General features: G+C 47.3%; 1 protein-coding gene across 5 annotated transcripts in view; it reads right to left on the reverse strand.

Annotated features, from left to right (window-relative positions):
• The window catches only part of LOC140898275 (butyrophilin-like protein 2), a 1,102,357-nt gene that overhangs the window by 84,810 nt on the left and 990,429 nt on the right, over positions 1-27,118 (reverse strand). The window lies entirely within an intron of this gene.

The following is a 27,118-nucleotide window of genomic DNA, read 5'->3' on the forward strand; positions in this document are numbered from 1 at the left end:
GGAGGTGGGAGACAAAACAAACTGGACTCTGGGGGTTTGTACAGAATCTGTGACAAGGAAGGGGAAGATTTACCTATCACCTGAGAATGGATTCTGGACAGTGTGTCTGAGATATAAGGAATACAAGGCCCTCACCTCCCATTTAACGCCACTGTCCATGAGCGTCAGGCCCAGCCGGGTAGGGATTTTCCTGGACTATGAGGCAGGAGAGGTCTCATTTTACAATGTGACTGACAAGTCCCATCTCTTCACTTTCACTGACACTTTCTCCGGAACGCTCCACCCTTATTTTTATACTTAGAGTTTACAAAGAGGGATTTAGAAACACATCTCCCTTGATAATCTGCCCAGTCCCAGCTCAGGCTGGAGGGAATCTCTGTTCCTGACAGTGACACCCATGGAGGAGCCTGTCCCCTCCCAGCGCTGACCAGCCCCCAGGTGTGTTCCTATAAGGATGGCCTGGGGAATCATCTGCCTGCCACCGCCTCCCCCGCAGTTCCCAGCACCAAGCCTGTGAGCTAGGGGAGAGGAGAGGGGCAGAGGGGGGATGTAGGCTGCTGGGTTGTGGGCATGCAGAGGCAGAGATGTGTGTAGACACAATGTCAGGGGTGGCTGCTGTTGCTGATGTAAGGGGGACTGTTGTCCCCTTACTGAAACTCAATGAGGATTTTTGGTTGGCCCTCCCAGTAACAAAGGAAAGGGGAATTGCAGATGAGAAACCAAGACCTTGGACTGACAGTCCCCAGGACCAATGGGGAGAGGCAAATGCTCCAGATCCGCCTGATTGACAAAGCAGACAGGCCAATGAGGGAGTAAGGAGAGCGGGGTCCCATCCTCTGTCTGCCCATAGGGGCCGAGCTAGAGCCACAACAGCCAGAGCGAGAGAAGCAGGCCAGGGTTCAGCGCTGTGCTGGGAGCAGAGCCACGGCAGCCAGAGCCAGAGGAGCAGCCCAGAGAGCTGCGCCAGGGGCAGAACAGCAGCTGCGCTGAGGCAGAGTGAAGCTGGGGCTGGGGCTGGGGCAGAGTGAAGCTGGGGCTGGGGCTGGGACTGGGGCTGGAGCAGTCCGGAGAGCAGCTGGGGAGAGCGAGGAGGACCCTGGGCAGCGGGCCCAGTGCAGTAAGACCCCACCAGCCAAAAGGCATTGCAGGCCAGAGTTGGCAGCAAACCATAACCCTGATGTGGGGGCCGATGCTGGGGAGATGGGTCCTGCCACCTTCTCCCCAGCACCGGTCACCGCCAGAGCAAGTGTCCGACCCGCAGCATCCCTGCAGCACAGCCAGGGCCTGGGCAGGAGGCCTGGGACGTGTGAGGAACAGACTGTGAACTGCCCTTAAATTCCAGAGACGCTGGTTGTGACGTCCCCGTGCCACAGAGTGGGGTTACTTGTTTCCTTTAAGCTTTTCCATTTTTTCCTTATGTGACATTATTGACATAAACTATGACCACATAGATCATTGTTGCAACCACTATTATATATTTGCAGCAAATATTGTACAAAGGTTGTTGTGTGAGATGTCTATGAAAAGGTTATGATTTTCTGGTTATGGTTATGCTGTCTGTATGTGTGTAGCATTTTTGTAGTTGAAGTTATGAATATTGGCTATGTACTTGTATCTCAGTGTGTTTTGATTCTAAGTAGCCTTAGTGAAGCTTTTGGTCAGCTTCTTGAGAAAGGACTGTTCTCAGTAAGTGCCCAATCAAGAAACAGGTAACTGACAATGACTCTGGGAGATGCCAGTCCACATCTGAGCTTTCCTGGGAACGTTCAAACTAACACGTAAACAATGGCGTTGGCCTGCAAACTGAGTCATGCATGGACATGTGACTTGCCCATGTGACTCCAGACTCCATCTTGCTGCTGTCATTTTCCGCAGTAAGAACAAAAGGGGTCCTTCCACAGGCAGAGAATATAAAAGGCCCTGAAAACCCTTCCATTTTATCTTCAGTCCTGCTTCTGACCTCTGGAGGAACTTTGCTACACTGAAGCTCTGAACAAAGAACTGTATGACCCATCCCAGATATGGATGTACTCAGAGACTCAATTTAAACCTGCAGTTTATTCCATCACTGCTACAAGCCTGAACCAGGAGCTTTGCCATTACTGTATGTAACTGATTCCATTTAACCAATTTTAGCTCTCATATATATTTCTTTCTTTTATGAATAAACCTTTAGATTTTAGATTCTAAAGGATTGGCAACAGCATGATTTGTGGGTAAGATCTAACTTGTATATTGACCTGGGTCTGGGGCTTGGCCCTTTGGGATCAAGAGAACCTTTTTTCTTTTATTGGGGTATTGGTTTTCATAACCATTCGTCCCCATAATGAGTGGCACTGGTGGTGATACTGGGAAACTGGAGTGTCTAAGGGAATTGCTTGTATGACTTATGGTTAGCCAGTGGGGTGAAACCAAAGTCCTCTTTGTCTGGCTGGTTTGGTGTGCCTTAGAAGTGGAGAAACCCCAACCTTGGGCTGTAATTCCCCTGCTTGAAGCAATTTGTCCTGAATTGATAATCTCAGAAGTGTCACACCAAAGGCAGCATCTTTACACCTTATATTTTTTAATTTGTTGCTGTTCAGTAAATTGTATTTGCTATGAAATGTATATAATGATCAGTGGGTCAGGGAAGTGTCCAGAGTGGAGAGAATACCTCAGAGTGGGGACACTCTAGCCTTTGTCCTAAGTGACAATGACAAGATTGTGGGTCAAGCCCCGCAGGAATCCTTGACCCAGTGATGTTGGGGGTTATGAGGACTCTGCCACACAGGAGAGTGGAAGGGGAGCCCTTGAGGTTAGGCAGGCTTCTGTGTAAAGGGACTAGGAGTGAGGACTCAGATCCTTTCTCAAGTCAATTCCATTGGGGTAGTGTATAAGCCAGGAAAGTTCCCCACAATAGCGGGACCATTCCCCCGCTTACACTAGGGTGGAGTGGGATGGGAGGCTGCAGCAGTAGGAAGTGAAGAGCCCAGATCACAAGAGGAAGACTTGGGGGAGGGGTATATAATGGAGGGGGGGAAGGCCACAAGTAGGAAGAGCCCCTTGCAGAAATGAAAGAGAAGAGACCCCAGTATATGGAGGTGGAGCTCTGAGAAGTGGATGGGGAGATCCCAGGGAAGGGTTGAGTGGGCAGAAGGGAGGGATCCAGGAACAGAGAAAGCTGAAGTCAGGGAAGGGAGGAATGGTGTTAGGAGAGGTGTGAACAGGGGTAGGCAATGTGTCCATTCACAGACCCAAGTGTCCATGGTAAAAATTTTGAGGTCCGTGATAATTTTTCAAAAAAACGTTGAATGACTGAATGACATAACCCCCCCTCCCCCAGTGTCCATCACTAAGTTCAGTAATTTTGCAAAGAGTCCATCGCATAACATGGTGGTGCCGATCCCTGGGTGTGGGTGCCCCCTGCACTCTCTGTTTTTGGGGGAGCCACTAAGCACATGTGGCTCTCAGAATCCTCAGTACAGACAGAACTGATCAAGGTCCCATCTGTGCCCTTAGCTGCACTGCCTCACAGGGCATCTGTGGGACCCTGCAAGACTTGGGGGGAAGGGGAACGTTTATCAGAACTTTATTCTACTGCAAACCATGCCACGGTGTTAGCTGTGCTGGGGCGGTTCTGTTCAGTAACCGGATACCTGGGCAGGCAGTTTGATTTTGTATACAGGCCCACAGTGGGAGAGTGGGGGTGAGTGTGGAGTTGGATGGAAAATAGATCCTGGGAGTGATGGTGAAAAAGTAGCACTCATTGAACGTCTTCAGGGAACCCAGGAACTTGGGTTCACTGATTGTTACACCAACTGGCCCAGAAAGCCTGCTGCTGTGTACCCCGAGGAGCCGGAAGAGGCCTGAAGGCCACACGTACCAACCCCCGGGGAGGCAGGAAGTAGCCCAGGGGCAGCCCCAGGGGCTGTGGCTCAGTCGGCCTGTTGCGGCTGGATCCCCACCGACGCAGGGGCAGCCGATCCTGCCCCTGCCAGGGCCCTGGGGTGGGACATGGTGGAGTAGGGTGGGGCCGCGTCCCCCTGCCACCCCACCCTGGGTGGCTAACTCCCTACACTTTTCTGAGAAGCTCCTGCTCTGGAGAAGGAGCTTCCTTTACCAGTCACCTTTGCAGACTGTTTGTTCGCTGGCCGCCTGAGACTCCTCAAACCCAGGCCCCAGCCCACCTGCAGACTGTTTGTTTGCTGGCTGCCTGAGCCCCACCCAGGCTAAAGTCAGCCCTGAGATTGTTTGTTGCTGGCTGCCTGAGCCTTCTCAAGCCCGGGGCCCAGTTCAGTTATAGACCCTGTTTAAGGGCTGGCAGCTTGAGCCTCCCAAGCCCAGGCTAAAGCTGGCCTGTGACTGTTGGTCGCTCAGCCCTATTGTGGGCTCTTGACTGTCCTACGGACTCTGGTCCTGGCCAGACGGGACTGGACTGAGTGGCCTCCCTCACCATGGGAGAGCGAGGGACCATTACAGTGTGCCATCTATCGCCCTGCTGCTGTTAGGGAACCCCAATGCCACAAAGCCATCCACTATTTCATGCGCATTGCCAAGAGTCAGAGTCCTTCATAGCAGGATGCGATTAATGGCCCTGCAAACTTGCATTCATGTGGCCCCAGTGGTGGACTTCCCAGCTCCCAACTAATTCATGCCCAACCAGTAACAGTCTGGAGTCTCCATCTTCCACAGAGTGATCACCATGTGCTTCTCCACCCAGAGGGCAACTTTCATTTTGGTGTCCTTGTGCTTCAGTGCTGGGGCAAGCTCTGCACACAGTTCCATGAAGATGACTTTCCACACAAGGGCGGCAGGGATCATAGGCCAGGAGAGGCTAAGCCTCTCAAAACTGCTGATCCACCACACGTGAACAGCGACACCTGGGCCATGGCCACGCCTGCACTCCGCCCTGAGGTCCCACTCTTCCCTCTGAGGCCTGCCCTCACTCCACCCCTTCCTGGCTCTGCTCTGCCCATTCCCCTGAGGTCCCCACCACATACTGCTCACTGAGTAGGAGGAGAGGAGTGAATGGTGACAGCAAGCAGTGGGAAAAGGGTTTCAGTGGGGAGGTGGCTGAACAGCTCCACCCATTCCCCCTAGGCCTCCTCTGCACTCTGCTTGCTCCTCTCCTCCTCAGCAGACAAGAGGAGTGACGGTGAGGGGCAGGCAAGGGGGCCAAGTGGTAGCAAGCCATGGGGTGGAGCATGGACAAGGCGTGGAGAGGGGCAGGGTGTGGGGCAGAGTGGGGGTGGGGCAGGGCAGAGCTTGGGCAGGGCCACCAGAGGAAGGGGCGGGACAGGGGGATAGATTCCCCTAGGGGAAGCTTCACCAACTGGCCATATTTCCACATCCAAAAGTTGTGCAGCCACTGCCTATCATCCCAAACCTACATAATATGATCCCACCACTCAGTGCTTGTTTCCCGAGCCCAGAAGCGACGATCCACCATATGCAGCTGCTCCATGAATGCTAAAAGTAATCTTGTGTTGTTCCTTTCCATGGCACACAGCAGGTCAGGGAACTCTGATTCCTGTCCAGATTGGGAGTCCATGATATGCTACATGACCATCCATGATGTGTTTATAACAGTGACCACAACGGTAGAGAGCAGTGCAGGATCCATCCTTTCAGAGAGAGATGGCGGGCACACAGTAAACAGGGACCATTGAAAAATGCCATGAAACACAGTTGGAAGCCCATGGAATGATAGGGTGGGAAAAACTGCATCATGGGACGTTGAGCCTGCACTCATGACACACTGCAATCCACTCTGTGTTCCCACAACTCCTAGCTGCAGAAGGTGCTGAGTAGCACAGTGGGATAGCCACACACAGTGCACTGCTCTTACTGTTGAGCACTAAGTGTGGACGCGCTCTGCCGACGGAAGAAGCATTCTGTGAACATGCACAAGTGATGTAATTATACTGGTTTTTGATTGTTGGCATGACTTCAGTCAACAGCATTGTACCCAGTTGAACTAAATATATCTGCAGTAGCATGTCTAGTCATTGCTCCTTTCCCACCACAGTTGAGTTTCCACTCCTGGTCCCAGGTGGTTGCTCCCCAGACACTATCAGGTCTCCTCAGTCTGTTCCCAGATCACCATCTTGCAGCTGGAACAGACAAGTGTCCTGAGAGCCTAGTGGATTGGACATATCTGTTTATCCCACACACTGTGCAGTGCAGGAGCCTTCTAACCAGCTCCCCTCATGCACGCTGCCCACAGCCATTGGACTTCAACCCTGACCTGGGGAAAATCTCTCTCTAAAGCTGAGATGAAAGTTCTGATTCCACTAGCCATTGAGTCATTGGCCTCTGCTGCTGAGACCGATGACAAAGGGAACCAGTCAGTGCAGGTCCTGCTAGTTATATCTGTGTATGATGGTGACACCTGCCCCACTAGGGACCAGGCTGAGATTCCAGCACCTTCCACAGTGGCCTGTGACCTGCCACCAGATGAACTTTCAGCCACTGAGAGGGGTTTAGCATTTGATCCTTTGTGTTCCTTTGTCACTATTGTCAGTTCCTGACCTACTGGCTGATTGCTCAGCTCTGTACTGCAATGCCATCTCATTCCATTTTCTTAGGGTCAGAGACAGTTTTTCCTCACTGCTGGTTGATGAGGTGTCCTTTGTTTCCTTATAGCTGGAGGCAGTCTTTTTTTCTTGTACTCCAAGAAGAGGAAGATAGGTGGGGCAGCTGGGGAGAGGAAAGAGCAGGAGAATGGAAGATTTGAAATAATAAGGGAAGGGGATACAGTAGAAAGAAAGAAGCAAGGCAAAGGGTGAAGGTGAAATCAAGTGAGAGGAAAGAAAAGGAATAGCTGGAAGGAGAAAAGAAAAGGCAGAAACCTTCAGGTTAGAAACTTTACAGTTTTTATATACTCCCATCCTGTGACTGCACAAAGTCCAGGCTGCACCATCCTGGATCATTGGCTCCCAGGGTATGTCTCTTTAAATCTGCTCCTGCACAATGCCAGAGGGACCAGGTTCTCAGGACAGCTGTCTGGGGATTCCAGCTGAGTAACAACAAGCCTGTGGCAGGAGGGGACCTGCCTAATTGCTGCTCCATTACTGGCTCTGGAGAGTGAAATTCTTTCCACTCTGCAGAGAGATCCCAGGGTATTTCTAAGCACAGCCAAAAATCTCCAAGTGGAAGCTGCTTCCAAGGATCTGGTGTCTACAGACTGTGAGCACCATTTGAGCTGAGCCTGAATCACCAAGTCCTGGGGAGAGGAATCAGAACGAGACTTCTCCCATCCTCATTGCAATGACACTGCTGGGCAAAGGAACTTCTGGCCAAACCAGCACCAGGAGCTGGCACAGTGTGGCATCTGAGCCATGCCCTTTATCTGACCATGCCCCTGCTACCAGCTACAGGCGGGGCCTGGAGTAATAGGAGCCCTGAGGGAAGAACTCATGTTTACAAAAGCAAGAAGAGCCAGAAGGGAGAGTGTGTGAGTCAAGGGCGAGATTTCAAACTGCTCTGTGAGAAGAATCAGATCCCAACTGTGAGATTTGTGACAGATCCAAGCAGCACAGAGCTCACACTACAGTTCCCATAGAGGAGGCTGCCCAGAGTAATGTGGTAGGAAAGCATTGTCCAGTGTAACATTTCCTAGCTGTTGTCGATTTCTCTGTAAGATCCCAGCACCTCTGACCTTCTTGCTCCTCTGTCGGACTTCATCTTTCTAAGCTGTCTACCCATAACCATTAAATAAATAAAGTATTTGTTGGCCTTTCTCTGTATGCACTGCACAGCCCAGAGTGAGAGCAGGGCACCACTGGGTGACACAGGAATCCTGATCTGTTGCAGGAACACCACTACGGTGTGCCCCTGAGAGTTAAACTGTAACCCAAGAGCCTCAAACCTTTTGGGTGGGGTCTGGGAAAGGGCGCGTTTAAGCATGAGGCAGGCTGAGGTGTCAGCACTGCACCCAGAGAGTCTAGGCAGTCAGACACTGGGTCCCCATTCTCAAGAGGAGGTATTAGACAATAGGTCTTCACCCCAAGAGTGTGCTAGGAGATTAGAGTACAGGCTGGACTCTGTTCAGGCTCTGTAACCGTGAAATACCCCACGAGCCAGAGCAGCAGATTCCCCTCCCAGCTGTTCTATGGGGTGGCTCACTGTCATCTGTGCCACCCGCACACCAAGCAGAAAGGCAAGCTGAGAGTGCCAATATGCACAGCATGCAAATCACCTGAGCAGAGGAATGAACTCCTTGTCCCTGAGCTCAAAGAACACTGCCTATTCCCTCAAATCAGTACATGGTGCCATGGGTGTTCTTGACAAAGGAGTTTCTGAGGAAACATTTGCTCACATAGATACTAAAACTTTGGCAGCTCACTACGTTCTGAGATATTCCTAAACTGGTCTTTCATGCCATTGAAAAGCTGATCTCAGGGGCAGTCCAATGGGACACATTTTTGGACGGTCAGAAATCTAGATTTGTTTCAGGTAATCACAGGGTTAGGAGGGACTAAAAGGGTCATCCACGCTAACTCCCTGCCAAGATTCAGGAGCTGTTGTGTCTAAACCATCCAAGACAGACGGCTATCCAGCCTCCTTTTGAAAACCTCCAGTGAAGGAGCTTCCACAACTTTCCTAGACACTGTTCCATTGTCCTACTGTTCTTACAGTTAGCAAGTTTTTCCTGAGCTTTAATTTAAATCTGCTATTCCTAATTCTAAAACAAAGTGTTATAAAAATCTGAAAATGATAAAAGCAGAGTATTTGGGGGTATGTTTTGGGAACCCCTTGACCAAATAACTCCAAAATAGCCTCACAAGCTCTATTTCAGACTCTTTTAAAGAGTACCATGTTTAGAAGGAAGATATATATCCACATGGGTTTCAATGCACTTCCAAGTTCATAAGCAGGTCATTTTATGGAGGGTGGCAGCTCTACAGCCCTTGATTAAACCAGTCAACTTGCCCCCCCATAGAGTGTACCCCACCTTACTCTTAACTTGTCTTTTGGTCAGTGGCGAATCAAATCCTCTGCACCTCCTCGCTCCCTCAAAAGAGTGGAAAACACCAAGCAGAAAAAAGCTTTATATTTATTAAAAAGGTTCAGTTAACAAAAAAATGAGGGCTTCAATCACTTAGGGAGTGATTATGTAAGGTCAGAACAGAGAAAAAGTGCAACATTTGCAGAAATCACTTTTCCAAGGCATTAAAATGGCTCCACTTTTCATGAACCAGTGAATTAAATAGATGGATTACATAATGAATGACACCATCACGTTCAGTAGCATCTCCCAGTCCCTCTGTCACCCTGGCTCATGTCTCTCCTTGTCACTTTCTTTCACTTTCACTCTCCCACTCTCTGAGCTCCTATCTGACAGTCTCTGACCCCTACAGTCAGCTACACTCCTCAAGGATCACACAGGCCAGTGACAAACAGGTTGCACAATTCTTGGAGCAATGCGGTTGGTTTCTCCATTTCAGTAGCATCTTGGTCTTTATACTTTAACAATTCAGAGGCCCCATCAAGCCTTATGGTCATACAAACTGATTGTGTGGTAGAAGGCTTTCAGGAAGACAAGCGTTCTCCAGGGTCATAGAAATTAGGGTGTCTGAGGCTAGAGAAGTTGATTTCAGGGTCTTTAGAAGGGATGTTTTCCCCAAGTGTCAGGGACACAGTCTGAGCTGTGATTGTTCACTCTGAACCCAAAGCCAGGGGTGGATTCTCTCCCCCCTGAAGGAAGCCGGTGGGAAAGTGAAGATTGGGGCATCATTATCAGCATTCAGAAATGTCACCAGCCCCTGTTCATAGTCCAGACAAACCCGGATCCTCCTGGGGACCCAGCTCAGGGGCAGAGGAATTTTAGGGGAGGTGAGAGCCTGGAACTCACCCCACCACTGCTCCATAGCCCGATCCCCCACTCAGGGTTAAAGCAGAACAATCCCTTCCTCCTCACAGACTCTCTGGCAACCCCCACAGCCCAGATTATTTCACCTCCCACCTCCACCTCCCAGTAGTATCTCCCAGATGTGAATCCCTCACAGCCCAGCACGCAGGGTATCAAATCTTTGATCCAGGGTATCAAATCTCTTGGGATTGTTGGGCAGTCTGTGCCATTTGTCTCCCCGTCTGACACTTTTCTGACCCTCAGAGAGGAGGAGTTGGGGATGAGCCGTGTCTGGATCCAGAGTCACATTCACTGAGGAGAGAGGGAAGCAGAGTATTAGAGCCAGAGATCAGCCCTGAGGTGAGTGGCCTGTCCACTCATTCCTATGAATTTAATATATATAATGCGTATGAATATCTATGAAAATCCCAGGGTCAGAGTTAAGGGTGTTTGGATGATAGTGAGAATGTTTCCGTTCATTGCTGTGGGCATGAACTCAGCGTTAAGGTTGGGGTTGGATTGTTTGTCCGACTTCAACTTGGGCACGTCTTAGTAATGTTTTTATTTTTAGGACTGGTTGTGTCATGGTCAGCATTGGCTTAGCTACAAGTTCAAGAAAACATTTTCATGGGAATTTTCTCGTAACTGAAAAATAATCTCCACCTTGAAATCTCACCCTGTTTGTGTGATCCTAGCGTATTCTCTTTTTTTTCCTCCAGTTCAACTGGAAGAGTGTCTACAGGGAGAAAAGATAAAATCAGTGAGATTTTATGTTGTGATATTTATAACAACATCCCCACTCTTAATTCACATGACTGTGTTTTAATTGTGGCAGAGAAACAGACAGAGAGGGACAGAGACACACACAGGTCTTTAATACAAACGAGTCTGAAACCTTCCATTTTCTCTTTCATTCAGGCATCTCACAGCAATGGAATCAATATCCATTAAGTCTCTCAACCATCCTAGGAGGTACAATCTCTAAGAGTTGTTTACTGTTCTCTCATCCTCCCTCTCCAACCCTTGGTTGATTTGTCTCATTCTCCTATTGCATTTTGTCATGACCTAGACCCAGATCCTGTAAGGACTTTAGCGTGACTATAATTTTATCTACTTTGGGCCCTTTGCCATTAATAGAATGTTAAGGGTTTGCAGGATCAGGGCCCTGAGCTGTAAGCTCTTTGGGTCTGTTTGCTCAGCATCTGTACAGAGCTCAGAACAATGTGGTCCTTGTTGTCCATTGACTGAAATACAAACAACAACAAAAACATTGTATAGATTTGGAAATTAAGGCTGGAAGAGGTTTGGCTCAATGGGCCAGATTCATGCCTGCACTGGCAAAGGGATAGAAGGGGACAGTTTTTGATCTCCCTATTCATAGTATCATCGAATCATAGAATATCAGGGTTGGAAGGGACCTCAGGAGGTCATCTAGTCCAACCCTCTGCCCAGAGCAGGACCAATCCCCAACTAAATCATCCCAGCCAGGGCTTTGTCAAGCCTGACCTTAAAAACTACAAAGGAAGGAGATTCTACCACCTCCCTAGGTAACGCATTCCAGTGTTTCACCACCCTCCTAGTGAAAAAGTTTTTCCTAATATCCAACATAAACCTCCCCCACTGCAACTTGAGACCATTACTCCTCGTTCTGTCATCTGCTACCACTGAGAACAGTCTAGAGCCATCCTCTTTGGATCCACCTCTCAGGTAGTTGTAGGCTGCTATCAAATCCCCCCTCATTCTTCTCTTCCGCAAACTAAACAATCCCAGTTCCCTCAGCCTCTCCTCATAAGTCATGTGTTCCAGTCCCCTAATCATTTTTCTTGCCCTCCGCTGGATGTTTTCCAATTTTTCCACATCCTTCTTGTAGTGTGGGGCCCAAAACTGGACACAGTACTCCAGATGAGGCCTCACCAATGTCAAATAGAGGGGAACAATTACGTCCCTTGATCTGCTGGCAATGCCCCTATTCAACGGTTACAGAGGCCAGTACAGGCCTGGCACATGATAGAGAAGTCCTGAGGTCCTGGCACAGTTGCACCCTTGTGCCACTGGCCTCCTGTGATATTTCCCAGGTGTACCCAGGGTTGTGAGCACTTCACTGCCATGTGCCTTACCATGAGAAGCCATATCTGCGCCTGCCTTGGGCCAGCTCCCAACTCCATTGGCCATAGGCAACACAAGCACTGCCCTCTAGGCCCCGCAGGCCCTGCAGTCTCACTTCACGTTACTGATTGGCTCATTCCAACCCTCAAACCCTGCAAGCATCTCCCTGGAGCGTCCATCCCCTGGTTCACCGGACACTCGTAGTGTTCACGGATTCGCTGCTTCTAAAGAAACAGTGCACACCAGTTTAGCCGTTACACTTCAGGTCACTGTGCTGCTTGACACAAGGCACTTAGCTATTTTTGTATTGAAAACAAGCACCGTATACTTTTATTTAACAAAGAATCAAGATTCAAGTCATAGCAAGTAGTATTGGAAACAAATGGTTACATTTAAAATAGGGCTGTCAAATGACTAAAAAGCATTAATCGTGATTAATCACGAGATTTTAAAAAGTTGTGATTAATCGCAGTTTTAATTGCACTGTTAAACAATAACAGAATACCATTTATTTAAATAGTTTTGCTCTTTGGGGGAAGAGTGTGTGTGCGTGCGTGCGCGCTGGGGAAGCGTTGTCTCTTTAAGCAGAGCACTCAGAAGCCTGAGCACTTTTTCAGCCAACAGCAGCTCCTGTGGACCGCACTCATTCCTGAGCTGGCAGCAGCAGCAGACAGGCTCCCCCTGTTCCCTGACCCCAGCTCAGCAGTAACCAGGTACATGGGTGGGGCCAGGGGGAACCCCAACATCAGCCCCCACCCCACCCCTTCCACTCTGTGAAGAAGAGTGAAGCCAGGTTCCTAGTCTGGAGTAGCTTGGTCTGGGGTGGCTCCATGGGTGGGAGGGAGGAGCAGCAGTGGAGAAGGGTGATGCGGGGAGGAGCACCCCCGCCCTGGAGGCATGCAGCAGCACCCCCTGAGCACGGCACCCTAGTATGCAATTAATGCACATTAAAAAAAGTATTGAGTTCTTTTGAGTTAATCACATGCATTAACTGTTATTAATTGGCAGCCTAATTATTATTTTTATTACCAATATTTGCACTGTACAATTTGCAATCTACAAGTCGAAGCATGAAGGGGCATACAAATATTTAACATATCTGGCACAAAAATACCTTGCAATGCCCGCTACAACAGTGCCATGAAAATGCCTGTTCTCACTTTCAGGTGACATTGTAAATAAGAAGTGGTCAGCATTCAGCAATTGGCTGAACAAGAAGTAGGACTTAGTGGACTTGTAGGCTCTAAAGTTTTACATTGTTTTGTTTTTAAGTGCAGTTATGTTACAAAATATTCTACATTTATAAGTTGCATTTTGACAATAAAGAGATTGCACTCCAGTACTTGAAAGGAATTGAAAACTACTATTTCTTTTGTTTATCTTTGTTACAGTGCAAATATTTGTAATAAAAATAATATAAAGTGAGCACTGTACACTTTGAATTCTGTGTTGTAATTTAAATCAATATATTTTAAAACATAGAAAACATCCAATTTATGATAAATTTAAATTGGTATTCTATTATTGTTTAACAGTGCAATTAAAACTGCCATTAATTGTGACTAATTTTTTTAATTTAGTTAATTTGTTTTGCATTAATTGCTTGAGTTAACTACAATTGAGAGCCCTAATTTAAAACAAAATCATAATACATACTCTAGAGCCCAGTCTCAATTAACAAGGTACTCTCCTATCTAATTAAGTATTGCTCACCCAAAAATCCTTTCAGCAATTTACAGCCAGGTTGACTGTGATCCTTCGTTCCTGAGGCAAATATGCTGCCAGTCTGCTTCCACACAGATATATCAGGACAATCCATTGTCCTTATTCCTAAAGAAGACACCCTCCTACTGGTTGTTTTTTCCTGTATTTTCCTTTCTTGTAGATTTCAAAATCTCTTAAACAGCATCTGGCTCACTATGCAAATAGGCCTATAGTGTGAGAACACAATATAGAATACCCAAATATCTGGATAGAGATGTGTATCTGTTACTCCCCCAGTGGAAGGAACATTTCCAATGTAGGTCACGCCCAGATATATCCCAAAAATTCATTGTCTTTACTTGTAAACAGGACCCCTGCCTGCTCTTTATTCCTTTCTGTAAAATTTTGCTCTTGAAGATTTCTTTTGATGAGCATTTGGCAGAGTAGGCAAACAGGCTCCATTGTGAAATCATAGAATCATAGAATCATAGAATATCAGGGTTGGAAGGGACCCCAGAAGATCATCTAGTCCAACCCCCTGCTCGAAGCAGGACCAATTCCCAGTTAAATCATCCCAGCCAGGGCTTTGTCAAGCCTGGCCTTAAAAACCTCTAAGGAAGGAGATTCCACCACCTCCCTAGGTAATGCATTCCAGTGTTTCACCACCCTCTTAGTGAAAAAGTTTTTCCTAATATCCAATCTAAACCTCCCCCACTGCAACTTGAATCCATTACTCCTCGTTCTGTCATCTGCTACCATTGAGAACAGTCTAGAGCCATCCTCTTTGGAACCCCCTCTCAGGTAGTTGAAAGCAGCTATCAAATCCCCCCTCATTCTTCTCTTCTGCAGGCTAAACAATCCCAGCTCCCTCAGCCTCTCCTCATAACTCATGTGTTCCAGTCCCCTAATCATTTTTGTTGCCCTTCGCTGGACTCTGTCCAATTATCCACATCCTTCTTGAAGTGTGGGGCCCAAAACTGGACACAGTACTCCAGATGAGGCCTCACCAATGTCGAATAGAGGGGAACGATCACGTCCCTCGATCTGCTCGCTATGCCCCTACTTATACATCCCAAAATGCCATTGGCCTTCTTGGCAACAAGGGCACACTGCCGACTCATATCCAGCTTCTCGTCCACCGTCACCCCTAGGTCCTTTTCCGCAGAACTGCTGCCTAGCCATTCGGTCCCTAGTCTGTAGCTACATACAATACCCAAACATACAATACCCAAAACATACAATACCCAAAGCACCCATGACCAGACAGAGAAATAAGTATCTGTAACCTCTTGTTTGAAAGGAATATTCTTGAGCTAAATCACCTCCTAGTGACCCACCCTAATCCCAAATCCTTGAGAACACAATTTTCAGAAGAGACATATAACTACTTAAACAGTGTCTGGACATATATTTTGCAATGATTATGGCAACCAATGGGCTCTTGGTAGAGTCCTCACATGCCACCCTTCGGTTAACTACAATTCCTATATCTGACCCAGAGGATCTCTGCAAAACCCTCTGCACCCCCTGTGCCCTCTGCCTGTTGGCACCAAGAGGTCCCTGGTTTACACCCCTATCCAGCTTTGCAAGGGTGCAGAGTATGAAAGACACATCTTTAACCAGGTCATCCACCTTTTATGACATTGACAGACCAAGTGCCAGCTCTGACGAATGCTGTAGGCATTAGCTAAGCACTGACAAACTCATAGCTGGAAACAAACCAGCTCACATGTACATTAGTTTTGTTCAAAATACATATTAGTCTTATATGAATGTATTTAATACTTAGACTCTATGAAATGCTTATAAATTGCAGCATGCATTAATCTCCCTTGTAATACTTGTGTTCCATGCTATAAGGAAATATGTCAGTTTTGCTTTATAACTTTGAAAATGTTTGCTCTGAACCTGTAAACCCAAGCATGGGAACTTCCCTCCTCCCCTCCCCCTTCGCCCCCCCCCCCCCGCCCCTTTAAGGAGACCTAGCAAGATTAAATTTGACATTAAGAAACATCACAATACAAAGGATTGGTGAATGGCCCTATCACACCTTGGAAATGCCCCATGCAAGGAAGCTCTTCTCATGGACTGGTAAGCCAAATGTAAAAGAAAAAACAGGGTCACAAGAAGATTTGTCATCTCTTTGCTCTTTGGACTCTCACAGGCCAGAGACATTAAATGAAGGCAGGGATCGCCAGGGGCTACCCCTGCATTTGCCCTAAAAGACATTTTGAATTGACAGATTATTACATCTCTGTCATCTTTAGGAATCTTAGCTGGTAATTCATTTGTGTGTATATTTGCTTGCTTTAACCTGTAAATAACTCTCGTATTTCATTTTTGTAGTTAATAAACCTTTAGATAGTTTATTATAGGATTGGCTACAGGAATGGTCTTTGGTGTAAGATCAAGGGTACCAGCTGATCTGGGGGAAGTGACTGATCTCTTGGGACTAGAAGCAACCTGAATATATTGTGATTTTTAGTGTAAAGCCTTGTCTACACTACATAATTTTGTCGGCATAATTTTGTCGGCAAAAGTCAGGTTTCATTGACAAAACAGTGGAGGTGTACACACTGCAGTGTTCCTTCTGCCAACAAAACTCTCCTACTTTGCCAACAAAATAAAACCACCTCGACAAAAGGCATAGAGCTATTTGCAACAAAGTTATATCAAGAAAGTGTTAATGTATACGCCGCGCTTGGTTATGTTGCTAGAAATGGCCTCTAGGAGGTGTCCCAAAATGTCCATCCTGACTGATCTGGTCAGCAGTTTGAACTCCACCGCCCTGTACCCAGGTACACACCCTTTAAAGGCCAGGGAATTTTTGAAATTCCACTTCCTGTTTCCTCGGCATGGAGAGCTCACATATCATCTCCCCAGCTGACCATGGTGGCTCCACGCAGCAAACATTCTCCCACTCAGAGTACCCCGCAGTTGTTGGATCTGCTGGTACTATGGTGAGAGGAGGCTGTGCAGTCCCAGCTGCACTCCAGCTGTAGGAACTTCGATACCTGTGGGCAGATTTCCCATGGTTTACTGGAAAAGGGGTATGAACAGGACAGTGCTGAGTGAAGATAAAGGAGCTGAGGCAGGCGTACCAGAAGGCAAGGGAGGCAAACCGTTGCTCTGGTGCTATGCCAAAGACCTGCTGCTTCTATAAGGAGCTGGCCGCCATCTTTAGCAGTGAACCCATCTCCACCGCCAAGAGCCTCGTGGATACTTTAGCGGGGCTGCAGGCAGCGGACAGTAGACTCAACCCCAAGGACAAAGTTGTGGATGAGAAGTTTGAATTGGAAGACAATGTGGAGCACACAGCAGGGTCGTCCTGTGGTGCAGCAAGTCAGGACCTCTTTTCCACTCAGGAGGGGTCTAGCAAGTCCCAGCAGTCTGGCTCTGGCATGCATGATACAGGAGAGGAGAGCTTTGGTAAGTGATCTTTTTGAGTTGATACTGCTCAGTTATCTGACGTAGAGCTGTCCTTTGCTCTGTATAGTCTAGAAGTGGGTGAAGGGATAGGGGCCGGTTCTGCTCAATATCTTCATAAATGATCTGGAGGATGGTGTGGATTGCATTCTCAGCAAATTTGTGGATGATACTAAACTGGGAGGAGTGGTAGATACACTGGAGGGCAGGGATAGGATACAGAGGGACCTAGACAAATTGGAGGATTGGGCCAAAAGAAATTTGATGAGGTTCAATAAGGATAAGTGCAGGGTCCTGCACTTAGGACGGAAGAACCCAATGCACAGCTACAGACTAGGGACCGAATGGCTAGGCAGCAGTTCTGCAGAAAAGGACCTAGGGGTGACGGTGGACGAGAAGCTGGATATGAGTCAGCAGTGTGCCCTTGTTGCCAAGAAGGCCAATGGCATTTTGGGATGTATAAATAGGGGCATAGCGAGCAGATCGAGGGACGTGATTGTCCCCCTCTATTCGACATTGGTGAGGCCTCATCTGGAGTACTGTGTCCAGTTTTGAGCCCCACACTACAAGAAGGATGTGGATAAATTGGAAAGAGTCCAGCGAAGGGCAACAAAAATGATTAGGGGTCTGGAACACATGACTTATGAGGAGAGGCTGAGGGAACTGGGATTGTTTAGTCTGCAGAAGAGAAGAATGAGGGGGGATTTGATAGCTGCTTTCAACTACCTGAGAGGTGGTTCCAGAGAGGATGGTTCTAGACTATTCTTAGTGGTGGAAGAGGACAGGACAAGGAGTAATGGTCTCAAGTTGCAGTGGGGGAGGTTTAGGTTGGATATTAGGAAAAATGTTTTCACTAAGAGGGTGGTGAAACACTGGAATGCGTTACCTAGGGAGGTGGTAGAATCTCCTTGCTTAGAAGTTTTTAAGGTCAGGCTTGACAAAGCCCTGGCTGGGATGATTTAATTGGGGATTGGTCCTGCTTTGAGCAGGGGGTTGGACTAGATGACCACCTGAGGTCCCTTCCAACCCTGATATTCTATGTTCCTATTCTATGTCTCCACGCGGATTTTACATCAAGTTAGCTATCTCCGTGTAAACACACTTTTGCAGTGAAGACAATGCCTGGGAGACTCCTACCTCAAGCCCCGAACTTCTGGTTGAGCTAGAAATTATTTGCAACTTTTAAGAGCCCACTGATTGAAAGAGGTTAAACACATACAACATTTCTCCATTTTATCTTTGTGCAACTGACAGCACTCTGTGTAGTCAGGTTTCAGAGTAGCAGCCATGTTCGTCTGTATTCACAAAAAGAAAAGGAGGACTTGTGGCACCTTAGAGACTAACCAATTTATTTGAGCATAAGCTTTCGTGAGCTACAGCTCACTTCATCAGATGCATAAAGTGGAAAATACAGTGAAGATGTTTTTATACACACAGACCATGAAAAAATGGGTGTTTATCACTTCAAAAGATTTTCTCTCCCCCACCCCACTCTCCTGCTGGTAATAGCTTACCTAAAGTGATCACTCTCCTTACAATGTGTACGATAATCAAGGTGGGCCATTTCCAGCACAAATCCAGGGTTTAACAAGAATGTCTGAGGAACAGTGGGGGGGAGGGGGAAGGAATAAACAAGGGGAAATAGGTTACCTTGCATAATGAGTCAACCACTCCCAGTCTCTATTCAAGCCTAAGTTAATTGTATCCAATTTGCAAATGAATTCCAATTCAGCAGTCTCTGGTTGGAGTCTGTTTCTGAAGTTTTTCTGTTGTAATATCGCAACTTTCATGTCTGTAATTGCGTGACCAGAGAGTGAAGAAGAGTGAAGCCTGTTGATGGTTCTTTAGCCACTTGGATGTGCAGTAGTGCAGCTGCTCACAATGCACATAGAGGCAGGGGTAGGAAAATGGCAGTCCAGCATCAGAGTTACTCATGCCAAGCCACTGGCCAAGTGGCCTGGACATGAGGAGGGAGCAGGGCCTTGTCAGATGCACATCTGATGCTCCTGGAAGTTGGTTTGCAGAATCAGACCCCCAGAGAAGCATTCACCAAATCTTTGGAAGCTGTGCACTGCTTCAGGACAATACAATCAGTCATGTCTCTCTCCCCCCAAACCCTCCACATGTGTATTTGTCAAGACCTAATCATCTTTATTTATACCTCCTCTGTACCCCTCTAACTAGTGCTTCGTACACATCCCCAGGGGAAGGGGAGGGCAAATGAGTGCACCCCACGCTCAGAGAGACACTGACCTGGGAGCGATTTCTAGACACGGTTGAAAATCTTTTCCAAAGGAAGGATTGTCTGTGGAAAAGTGACTATTTTTGGAATGCAAGGGTTTTTCGTGAAAGATTGTCAAGACTAGGACGTTCCTGTTTTCACAGTCTTGTTCTGACACTTTTAAAATCAATCTTTTGTTCACTATATACTCTCTTCCATGCCTCTACCCCCTTTGACCCAAAACCTGAGTTTGTTTTGGGTTAAAGTGGGTGGAGGCATGGCAGAGTAGCAGCCGTGTTAGTCTGCATCTGCAAGACTAACACTGTTTCAGAGTAGCAGCCATGTTAGTCTGTATCCGCAAAAAGAAAAGGAGGACTTGTGGCACCTTAGAGACTAACAAAGACATTTGAGCGTAAGCTTTCATGAGCTACAGCTCACTTCATCGGATGCATGCAATGGAAAATACAGTGTGGAGATTTTATATACATAAAGAACATGAAAGAATTGGTGTTACCATACGGACTGTAAAAAGAGTGATCAGGAAAGGTGAGCTATTACCAGCAGGAGAGCAGGGGTGGGCAGGGGAGGGGGCGGAGGGTGAAGAAAACCTTTTGTAGTGATAATCAAGGTGGGCCATTTCCAGCAGTTGACAAGAACAGTAGGGGGGGAAATAAACAAGGGGAAATAGTTTTACTTTGTGTAATGACACATCCACTCCCAGTTTTTATTCAAGCCTAAATTAATTGTATCCAGTTTGCAAATTAATTCCAATTCAGCAGTCTCTCCTTGGAGTCTGTTTTTGAAGTTTTTTGTTGTTGAAGAATTGCCCCTTTTAGGTCTGAGTTTGAGTGACCAGAGAGATTGAAGTGTTCTCCGACTGGTTTTTGAATGTTATAATACTTGACGTCTGATTTGTGTCCATTTATTCTTTTATGTAGAGACTGTCCAGTTTGGCCAATGTACATGGCAGAGGGGCCTTGTTGGCACATGATGGCATATATCACATTGGTAGATGTGCAGGTGAACGAGCCTCTGATAGTGTGGCTGATGTGATTAGGCCCTATGATGGTGTCCCCTGAATAGATATGTGGACAGAGTTGGCAACGGGCTTTGTTGCAAGGATAGGATCCTGGGTTAGTGGTTCTGTTGTGTGGTGTGTGGTTGCTGGTGAGTATTTGCTTCAGGTTGGGGGGCTGTCTGTACGCAAGGACTGGCCTCTCTCCAAAGATCTGTGAGAGTGATGGGGCGTCTTTCAGGATAGGTTGTAGATCCTTGATGATGCATTGGAGAGGTTTTAGTTGGGGGCTGAAGGTGATGGCTAGTGGCGTTCTGTTATTTTCTTTGTTGGGTCTGTCCTGTAGTAGGTAACTTATGGGTACTCTTCTGTCTCTGTCAATCTGTTTCTTCACTTCAGCAGGTGTGTATTGTAGTTGTAAGAATGCTTGACAGAGATCTTGTAGATATTTGTCTCTGCCTGAGGGGTTGGAGCAAATGCGGTTGTATGGTAGAGTTTGGCTTTAGACAATGGATCGTGTGGTGTGTCCTGGTTGGAAGCGTTATTCTAAGTCAGCCATAAAAATGCGGGCAGACTGTGGGGCCATGCGGGTACCCATAGCAATCCGGCCGACTTGAAGGTATACATTGTCCTCAAATGTGAAAGAGTTATGGGTGAGGACAAAGTCACAAAGTTCAGCCAGCAGGTTTGCCATGACATTATCGGGGATACTGTTCTTGACGGCTTGTAGTCCATCTTTGTGTGGAATGTTGGTGTAGAGGGCTTCGACATCCATAGTGGCAAGGATGGTGTTTTCAGGAAGATCACCGATGGATTGTAGTTTCCTCAGGAAGTCAGTGGTGTCTGGAAGATAGCTGGGAGTGCTGGTAGCATAGGGCCTGAGGAGAGAGTCTACATAGCCAGACAATCCTGCTGTCAGGGTGCCAATGCCTGAGATGATGGGGCGTCCAGGATTTCCAGGTTTATGGATCTTGGGTAGCAGATAGAATATCCCAGGTCGGGGTTCTAGGGGTGTGTCTGTGCGGATTTGTTCTTGTGCTTTTTCAGGGAGTTTCTTGAGCAGATGGTGTAGTTTCTTTTGGTAACCCACAGTGGGATCAGAGGGTAATGGCTTGTAGAAAGTGGTGTTGGAGACCTGCCTAGCAGCCTCTTGTTTATATTCTGACCTATTCATGATGATGACAGCACCTCCTTTGTCAGCCTTTTTTATTATGATGTCTGAGCTGTTTCTGAGGCTGTGGATGGCGCTGTGTTCTGCACGGCTGAGGTTATGGGGCAAGTGATGTTGCTTTTCCACAATTTCGGCCCGTGCACGTCGGCGGAAGCACTCTCTGTAGAAGTCCAGTCTGTTGTTTCGACCTTCAGGAGGAGTCCACCCAGAATCCTTCTTTTTGTTGTCTTGGTAGGAAGCTCTCTGTGGGTTAGTATGTTGTTCAGAGGTGTGAGAAATATTCCTTGAGTCGGAGACATCGAAAATAGGATTCTAGGTCACCACAGAACGGTATCATATTTGTGGGGGTGGAGGGGCAGAAGGAGAGGCCCTGAGATAGGAAAGATTCTTCTGCTGGGCTAAGAGTATAGTTGGATACATTAACAATATTGCTGGGTGGGTTAAGGGAACCACTGTTGTGACCCCTTGTGGCATGTAGTAGTTTAGATAGTTTAGTGTCCTTTTTCTTTTGTAGAGAAACAAAGTGTGTGTTGTAAATGGCTTGCCTAGTTTTTGTAAAGCTCTCCAACACCACTTTCTACAAACCATTACCCTCTGATCCCACTGAGGGTTACCAAAAGTTAGTGCCTGTCTCACCTCCCGCAACCTGCAAGGTCTCGTGCCAGCAAAGGGAAGGTGCATTCTGCAGATCTGGAGCTGCATTCGCATGTCCTGAGGGCTGTCCTGCACCATGGTCACCACGGGCAGGTAGGTCATCAACCTCCATCTCTGTCCCAGCTGCAGGATGGCCTGTGGTGCCTGCTTCCTCAGGCACCTGGAGATGCTGAAATAGGGGTGGGGTTGGCAGAGCAGGAGAACACCCCATGAGGTTAAGAAATGGCAGTGAGAGCCTTTTCCCTCCCTGGGAGATTACGGTGTCCCTCTGTGGGGACTCCCTTCCTGGCAGGTGCTGTGCTTTCGTTCCTGGGCACTGCCAGGAGGCCCAGCTCCCAACCCTAGCAGCTTGGCTGTTCCATCCCCTACTGTGTACCAAAACTGACTTGAAAGGACTATCCAAGCCCCTCCCAGGCCTGCTCCCATTGCGGGTCTCTCTCCTGGCTGAGCACAGGCTGTTCTTATATCGCCCAACAGGCCTGGATCCTAGTTACATGCTGCTCCTTCCCATGTGACCCCTGCACTTATTCCCTTCACCTGGGGATAGGTTCAGTTGAGCTACTACTCCTTTCATGGCCATCTTCCCCTGGGACAGCCTGAAACTGGAAACCTGTGCTCGAACAGGAATTGTTTGCTAGGAAAGGTGCTGAAGACACACTGGAAAAGGAAATCCTTTGGACTGGATTGAAAGTATTCCAAAGGAAAGTGAATGAGAGAAAACGCCCAGCGTTATCCTCCTAGCGAAAGAAAAAAAATGAAGGTTTTTAAGCATTAGAGCCAGCTGGTCAGAAACAATCTTTCTTCTCCAGTGACGTGAAGTTAAAGGACATGGAGAGGAAGAAAACCTCCACTCGGGTTGTTACTGGAGCTGAAGCAGAGAGGCCAGGACAAACACGGCTAGGGCCCAGGACTGACTATCAGCAGATTGGCCATTTTCTATTCCTGACTTTTTGACCATGAACGAACCTCTTTGCTTCTGTGTGCCTCAGTTTCCACGACTATAAAATAAAGCTACTCAAGGTTATGTTTTTTTGTCTTCTGTTTTTCAAGGCGGGACACTTCGACACATTTGGGGCCTGTCTGTGCTACCGGTCTAGAGTGTCTTTGTAAGCTGATGACCCCCACATGTTGTTCAGAAGCTATGGATGACACAAGCTCCTACATTTGTTCTGTGCTTAGCCCCTTGGGCACAGCTGGGCTGGGTGGCCTTTTCTCACTGTGCTGTGTGGAGCAGGTTATGGGCACGAGGGATATGAAGAGGCTCTCAAGGACTAATTCTTGAAAATAAATATCAATGAACTGCAACCTAAATAAAATATCACTGCTGCTAAAGTTGGTGGGTGATAAAATAGAAGCAGAGTGGTAATTAATGATGAGGAGAGGGCAGTGACACAGAGCAATGGGATCCCTTGATAAAGTGGAGCCATTCAAAGAAAACAAGTTGGAAAAGAACCAAAGGAAGGGTCCTATAGCTAGCGACAAAGCATGCAGGCCACATCTACAGAGTGGGGAAGTGTATCCAGGAAAGCACTGATGGTGAAGAGGATTTCGGGGCCATGCTAGGCAAGCCATTCAACATGAGCACGCAGGGTGATGCTGTGGTGAACAGGGCTAAAGCCATCATTAGATGTATGAAAAGAGCAGTGAGGAGCATAGGGAGATGACACACCATGAGGAAGAAAAGGAGTACTTGTGGCACCTTAGAGACTAACCAATTTATTTGAGCATAAGCTTTTGTGAGCTACAGCTCATTTCATCGGATGCATACTGTGGAAAGTGTAGAAGATCTTTTTATATACACACAAAGCATGAAAAAATTTGGATTTGTGCTGGAAATGGCCCACCTTGATTATCATACACATTGTAAGGAGAGTGGTCACTTTAGATAAGCTATTCCCAGCAGGAGAGTGGGTTTGTGTGTGTGCAGTGGGGGGGTGTGTGTGAGAAAACCTGGATTTGTGCTGGAAATGGCCCAACTTGATTATCATACACATTGTAAGGAGAGTGATCACTTTAGATAAGTTATTAGTAGCAGGAGAGTGGGGTGGGAGGAGGTATTTTTTCATGCTTTGTAGGTATATAAAAAGATCTTCTACACTTTCCACAGTATGCATCCGATGAAGTGAACTATAGCTCACGAAAGCTTATGCTCAAATAAATTGGTTAGTCTCTAAGGTGCCACAAGTACTCCTTTTCTTTTTGCGAATACAGACTAACACGGCTGTTACTCTGAAACCATGAGGAAGACTGATCATGGAATCCTGCATGCAGTTTTGGCATCCACCTTTGAAAAAAGATTTGGAAATATTGGAGATGGGGCAGCAAAAAGCAATGAAACGTTTTGAGGGCTGGAGAAAAATGCCTGCGAATAAGCTATTGAAAGAGCTCAGCCTGTTTAGATGATAAAAAAGATCGGGAGGTGACGTCATTGAAGTGTTGAAGTGACTTCATGGAGAGAAAATATTGGGTATGAAAGGGCTCATTAATCTAGCAGAGAAAAGAATAACAAGACCCAGTGGCTGGAAACTCAAAAGAGACCAATTCATATTAGAAAGAGGGCACACATATTCAACCGTGAGGATGAATCACCAAAGGAACAAACTAGAAAGGGAAGTGGTGGGAATTCCCCACCTCTTGATGTCTTCTAATGAAGACTAGATGCCTTTCTGGAACGTGTGTAGTCAAAAACTAGCTCCTACGCTCTACAGAAAGCATGAGATATGCAGGAGGTCAGATGACATGCTCTAATTGTCTCTTCTGTCCATAAAGTCTGCTAATTTATGAAAAACTGAGCGTAGCACGGGGAGAAGCCTCTGATGTTTTACTTTGTTCGACTTGAGCCCACAATGAATGCTCATTGCGTGGGGTGATCCAGGGGAAGCGGCTGAAACATCCAATGTAGCTGGACAGGGGCAGGACATCAGCACTGCAGGGGAGGGGTGGGTGTGGCAGTGACATCACAAGGGCCTTTGGCAGGACCTCAGCCTATTGGACAAAGGTGGTGGGGAGGCGATGACCTCACAGAGAGATCTTGACATCAGCCAGGCAGGACAGGGGTGCAGGACAGGGGCAAGCTCGGAGATCCCTGTGGCTTTGCTTCAGCACGTCTCCTTCTCGAGGTCTCTCCTGGAGGACTGAGAGAGCATTCACGTTCACATTTGTGAGCACAAGGAGGACCCTCTTCGGAGTTTTCTCCTTTTCTTGTAGTGGTTTTGCTCAAAAACAGACGTCCCTGTATAGAAGGTAAGAGCCTCGGAGAGGTTTGGAACCTGACCAGTCTGATCAATCAGGTACCAGCTGATTTTTAGGAAAGGCAAACACTAGATTGTGGGTCCAGCATTTTAATTCAGACCTAGGACTTTGTCCCTTAGAATTACTGGGGACACTGGGGTTTCTCCTTTTTGTTTTCCCTTTTCCTGTCTCTCCCTCCTTTCTCGTCTTCTCTTGCATCTTTGTCCTATTCCCCTGCTTTCCTTTCACCACCAGGACCTGTCTGTGCATGTGGAGTTGGGGATGGGGGGTTGCTCCCAAAGACATGTGGCTGGAATGGTGCTCTAAGAGTGACTCCCTCCAGTGGTGACCCGGGACATCTGGTGAGGACTCTCAGCTTTCTGCTTCTCAGAGTCTCAATGCTGATTGGGGGAGCTTGGGGCTATTGTGAGGGAGGAGACTCAGGTCCTCCTTACTCTCTTTTAAGACCAAGGAAATAGGCCATAACCAAACATGTATTTGATTGCTCTTGCCGCTTTTCTCCATTCATTGTCTTGGAGTAATTCACGATTCTCTCTCTAATGGGCTAGTTCTTCTAAAATACTTATGAAATAATTAGGTTTTAATCAAGCCAAATGCAACCCCATAGCTTCAGTAACAAAGGAGTCAGGTGGCACCCTACAGAATGGGGGACAATCCGCTGGAAAGCAGGGACCTTGAAAAGGATTTCGGGGCCATAGAGGACGAGCTGCTCAGCACGGTCTGTCAATGTGAAACTGTGTTAAAAAAGGTTAAAGCCATTCTTGGCTGGATAGAATAGTGAGAATGGAAAGGGAAGTGAAAGAGCATTGGTGAGACTGATGCTGGAATGTTGAATCCAGTTCTTGTGTCCACATTTTGAATATTATGTTAAAACAATTGGAGAGGGTACAGAAAAGATTCCTAATTGAGGGATGGGGATGATGCCTTCTAATGAGACATTGAAAAAGCTCAATCTGTTTAGTATACACAAAAGACAAATGAGAGGTGAGTTGCTTGACTTCATGGAGAGAAAATGTTGAGTAGAAAAGGGCTCTTTTATGTAGCAGAGAAAGGCATGACAAGACCCCATGGATGGAAGCAGAAATCAGAAAAAGTATAATGACAATAAGACCCGGATTTGTAAGAGGGTGATTTGTCATTGGCACAAACTGCCAAGAGAAATGATGGATTCTCCATCTCTTGATCTCTTCGAATAAAGACTAGATGCCTTTCTGGAAAACATTTGAGTAAAAGAAAAGCCCAGCTCTTCTGATATACAGGAGGCCTTAGGATACGCAGGGGATGAGATTAAATGCTCTAACGGTTGCTTCTGGCCATAAAGTCAACTAACTTGTGAAAACCTAATTGCAGCCTGGGGAAGAAGCTCTGTGTTATACTGTGTAGTCGGTGTCACCCCACAAGGAAGTGACATTGAGTGGGGTGATCCAGGGGAAGCAGCTGAAACATCCAATGTGGCTGGACAGGGGCAGGACATCAGCACTGCAGGGGAGGGGTGGGTGTGGCAGTGACATCACAAGGGCCTTTGGCAGGACCTCAGCCTATTGGACAAAGGTGGTGGGGAGGCGATGACCTCACAGAGAGAAATTGACATCAGCCAGGCAGGACAGGGGTGCAGGACAGGGGCAAGCTCGGAGATCCCTGTGGCTTTGCTTCAGCACGTCTCCTTCTCGAGGTCTCTCCTGGAGGACTGAGAGAGCATTCACTTCCACATTCGTGAGAGCAAGGAGGACCCTCTTC

Source organism: Lepidochelys kempii, chromosome 14 (assembly GCF_965140265.1).
Source record: "Lepidochelys kempii isolate rLepKem1 chromosome 14, rLepKem1.hap2, whole genome shotgun sequence".
In the NCBI taxonomy this organism is placed as follows: Eukaryota; Metazoa; Chordata; order Testudines; family Cheloniidae; genus Lepidochelys; species Lepidochelys kempii.